Here is a 5,176-nt window from a genome sequence, read left to right as displayed (position 1 = left end):
CATTAGACTGCTTATAATTTGACTTATGAGGGGTTTTTGTTATCTTAGGAGTGACTGGAAAAAATGAGATCCTCTCTGCTGTTCACATAGCACAAATGGGGAGTTAAAACCACAGAGCGGAGGGGTGCCTGGGTGGCTCAGTCGGTTGAGTGTCCGACTTCAGCTCAGGTCACGATCTCACAGACCGTGAGTTTGAGCCCCGCATCGGGCTCTGGGCTGATGGCTCAGTGTCTGGAGCCTGCTTCCAGTTCTGTGTCTCCCTCTCTGTCTGCCCCTCCCCCGTTCATGCTCTGTCTCTCTCTGTCTCAAAAATAAACGTAAAAAAACAAAAAAAACAAAAAAAAACACAGAGCGGATTGAAAAGGACGATGACCGATTCTTCACTGACTTTTAAAAGATACGTCAAGAACGTTTTCCTTTTTGGAAATGTGTTAGGATGACAGCTTATGGGCGGATTGGCTCTTAATTTTGCTCCTTAAAAGAAACTTGAAGCTGCCTGGGTAGCTCGGTCGGTTGAGTGTCCAATGCTTGATTTCAGCTCAGGTCTCGGTGTCGTGGGATCAAGCCCTCTTTGGGGCTCCATGCTCAGCATGAGGCCTGCTTGGGATTCTCTCTCTCCCTCTCTCTCTGCTCTTCCCCCTCACTCGTGCATGCCTTCTCTCTCTCTAAAATAAAAAAGAAGAAAAAGAAACTTTCACATACTTTCGCATGGTCTGCAATGTAACGGTTCTCCAAGATAAGTGCATCATTTTTTTCCTTGTAATGTTTTCTCCATGTGATAATCTGATGGTGCTCATGCGCATGTTCAAACTATCAGGGGACAAAAATACCAATTCATAGCCTAAAAACCAAAAATGAACATAATTTCAATATTACTATCAAGTTGAACATTCTGGGATGATTTTTTGTTGTTTGCACATAGAGGCTGTGTGTGCCCTTGTCTGACAAGTTAAGTTGATTCTGATTAATTTTCTCTTAGAATGTGGATGAGGGCAGCCGTCCCAGGGTCCTGCTCATGTGCTTCCTGTCTTTTTTTTTTCTTCAAGATTTTATTATTAACGTGCAGTCAAATTATATGGATGAGAAGCAATGCTGCGCTTTGTGCCCACCTCAAAGGTGTGATTTTTTTAAATCAATTTTACGGAGGCATAACTTACATCCCAATAAAATGTACTCATTTTAAATGTATAGTTCAATGAGTTTTGACAAATGCAGACACACATGCAACAATCACCACTTCTGAGGCAGAGTCTTTTTATCATCCCCCAAAGTTCACTCAGCCCATTTGCAGTCCGTCCCCTCTAACCCCCAGGAGTAGGCAAAACTTGATTTGCTTTCTGCCACTATAGGTTAGTGCTGCCTCTTGTAGAATATCAAAGAAACTGAATTATACTTTCTGTGTGTCAGGCTTTTTTTTTTTTTTTTTGCCCAGCATGTTTTCAAGATTCATCCATATTCTGATGTTCATCAGCGATTCATTTCTTTTTGTTGATGAGCGGTGATTACATTCCCCTCCCTAACTTTCTGTGGTTAGCAATGACCTGCGCTTACAGCACCTGCAAGAATGAGTCCGGGGGTGGGGGTGGATTTTATCCCCAAACATGTCATTTGTATATTGTGCAACCTTGAGCCAGTCCCGCCTAAGCCAGCCTTTTCATGCTCGATGTGGGTGATGATGGCACGTTGCTTTGTAAGCCCAAGAAACGTCTACGTAAGAGACGCAGGAAGTCAAGGGTTGGTAGTGCCTTTGCCAGCATGAAGATGTGGAAAGCCGTGTGTGGCATAATAACTCTCCTCATGATCCCAAACAGCGGCGTTTGGAGCCTGATCCAGGAAGCTGCCACTGCCGTATTCTGTCATTCCCCTCTGTGTCCTTATGTGTGGGAAGATACTATTTCCCACCTCCATTGCTGTGAAAAATGATGATCCTCTCACATACAAAGGGTTGCATTTGCAAACAGGAACTGAGAAGCAGGAGTAGAAGGCTTCTTTGGGAAATGTCTTTTTATTCCTAAGCAAGTATAAACTCATATTTATGTAAGGTAAAAATTAATAAATGGAGAAACAAATAATATAGGACAGGGATGTCTGCAGTCTGGAAGCACACCTTTTTCAAATGGTTCTAACTGCTCTTAAAATATTATTCTTCCAGGTGCAGAGCACTATTTGCTTTTCTGTGCTCCATACCCGTCACCGTCAAGGTAAGAGGGATGAAATGCTGCGTGTTTGCGCACTGTGCCTGGTTCATGAGTGATGCTTTAGGCTGCAAGGTAGTATTTTATGTCAGTCTCAGACTGCTGATAACCAGAGGTGTCGCCCGACTGGCCCTTGCGGTTCATATGAGTTCAAGATGCCCTCAGCAGTAACCACCAGGGGACTTTGAAAAAAATGTTTAAAAGGTTCATTACTTACACGTCCTGGAAACTACATGGCATGCCTAGGGCCACACAGCAAGGTCACAGCAGGAGGCGGGGAGAAGCACATGGGCCCAGTGTCCTGCTTCTCTTGGGGTCACGGTAGGGGCTTCACATCCTTAATTCCAACAAAGGTTCATTTGAACCCACGGAAAGCAGAATCTGAGAGTCAGGGACAACTTTTCTACTCATGTGCTTTGGGAAGGTCCTGCTCTCACCCTCCGCTGCTTGTGCAGGCCCTCGTCACACAACACATGAGGTGTCCTCCTGGCCCTCCCCCTTCTGCAGTTCCCTGACCACTGTAGATCCCCAGAAGTCTGTCTGCACGGTGATGTCATGAAACACCATCCCAGTGGTACCTGGGGACTTACGTGGAGGCAGCCGGGGTCCTGCTTAATGGGCTTCCTCCTGTCTTGCCTCCTCGGGACCAATCCGTCCTCCTCTCAGGAAGGAAATCTTTCATTCATCATCTTCACAGGAACAGTATGACAACAAGGCTAATTTTACGTGTCAGTTTGGGCTAAGTGATACCCAGGTAGCTGGTAAAACATTATTTCTGGGTGTGTCTGTGAGTGTGTTTCTGGAAGAGATCAGCATTTGGACCTGTAGACAGAATAAAAAAGATTGCCATCACCAATATGGATGGGCATCACCCAGTCCATTGAGGACCCAATAGACCAAAAAGGTAGAAGAAGGACAGATTCGCTCTCAGTACTTGAGCTGGGATATCCCTCTTCTCCTGCCCTTGGACATTAGTGCCCCTGGTTCCCATATCTGCAGACTTGGGCTGGGACCATTGGATCTACTGGTCCTCATGCCTTTGGGTTGGACCAAACACCGTTGGCTTTCCTGAGTTTCTAGCTTGCACATGGCAGATCATGGGACTTCTCAAACTTTGTAATCACATGAGCAAATAGCTCATAATAAATATTCTGTATATCTGTAAGTTCTTGGTTAGGTTTGTCTGGAGAACCTGAATAATACCTAAAAGTGGTTTTAGAGAAAGGGAAATTTTTTTTTAGGTTTATTTATTTATTTTGAAAGAGAGTGCAGTTGGGGGAAGAGGCAGAGAGAGGGAGAGAGAGAATCCCAGGGAGGCTCTGCATTGATAGATGAGGGGCTTGAACTCATGAACCATGAGATCATGACCTGAGCTGAAATCAAGAGTTGGACACTCAAGATCATGACCTGAGCTGAAATCAAGAGTCGGTGACTAAACCGACTGAGCCCCCCAGGCACTCCGAAGAAGTAAAATTTAGGGCTGAGTTTTCTGAATTGGTTCTGGGGTTTCTGGAGTTGGCTCTCTAATCTAATTAGATTTAGAGATGCTAATGATTCTGTTTGCAGCAGTAAAGAGAGCTCTGGTTGTCCATGGTGTGAGCCCTTGATAGCAATATGCAAAAGACGTGCATTGGATCCTCCTCATCAAGGAGTTAAGAGACTCTGTATGTAATACTTGGAAACCTTTTTGGCAAACGGGGGAATATAAATGACATTGGTTCCTTTTTCCTAATGTGGCTGGACGAAGTGGTGAAAGAAATGGATGAGCTCAGAGATTTGATCTGATTTCTCAGCTGAAACACCACATAAATGACCCAAGAGCTTCTATATGTGCCTTGAAGGCTATGCCATACACACAGGGCTGAAATTGCTGCAAATCAAGCACAGGACCCCATCCTGCAACTGGCTGAGTTACAACACAGATTGAACTCCTAGCCTCTCAGGGCGTCTGTTATTAAAGTGAGAGCAATGACTGGGAAAGAATGAGAGCCTGTTATTTGGAATGGGGACATGTGGGAAGATCCTGATGAAGCTGGGGACGCTGAGCCTCTCAATTCTAATGAGTCTTTCATGCCGGTGGAAGGGGCCTCTCCACTCTCAGTGGTATCAGCCTTTCCACCCCCGTCTCTGGGATGGAGACAGGGAAAGTTAAAGTAGGACAAAGCAGACTGTTCTTCCTGAGATTCAACTACTTTTCTAGAATAAAGGTCCCGGTATTAGTCCCTTTGGTGGATTTCCAGAATTTTGAAAATCCTGATTTTGTTCCTCATGCCAGTGATCTCATTCTTTTATGGAGAAGAGGAATTTTGAATGTTCTTACCCCACTCTTCTTGCCGATGTCACCTAGGGTCATGTCATGAAGCTGTTAAAAGCATGACCGCAGCCCTTTTCTTTGTTTTTCTAACAGTTAGGTGTTGTCCAACCATAGGTTACAGCTGTCCATAGTATTCACTTTGCTGAAAAGTGGCAGATGGTTTTGCTTGTGAAAAAGGCAAAAAAAAAAAAAATTCATAATGTTTCCTTTTTAACAGCAGCATACAATAATCCCCAGCTGTTCAACGTTTGTCACATTTTGCAAAGAACCTATAACCATCAAGTAGGATTTATCTTCTGTATTTTTAGGTGGACATACCTCAATTTGTAGAGGTTTTCTATTTTCCTTTTGGTAATATTTACATAATGCTTTTTAAATTTTTTTAATGTTTATTTTTAAGAGAAAAAGAGACACACACAGAGTTTGAGTGGGGGAGGGGCAGAGAGAGAGAGAGAGAGAGAGGGAGAGAGAGAGAGAGAGACAGAATATGAAGCAGGCTCCAGACTCTGAGCTGTCAGCACATAGCCTGATGGGGGGCTCAAACCCATGAGCTGTGAGGTCATGACCTGAGCTGAAGTTGGTCGCTTAACCAACTGATCCACCCAGGTGCCCCTATAATGGTTTTTGTTTTTGTTTTTGTTTTTGTTTTTGTTTTTGTTTTTGTTTT

Source organism: Panthera uncia (assembly GCF_023721935.1).
Source record: "Panthera uncia isolate 11264 chromosome E2 unlocalized genomic scaffold, Puncia_PCG_1.0 HiC_scaffold_20, whole genome shotgun sequence".
In the NCBI taxonomy this organism is placed as follows: Eukaryota; Metazoa; Chordata; class Mammalia; order Carnivora; family Felidae; genus Panthera; species Panthera uncia.
This window is presented reverse-complemented; position numbering follows the sequence as displayed.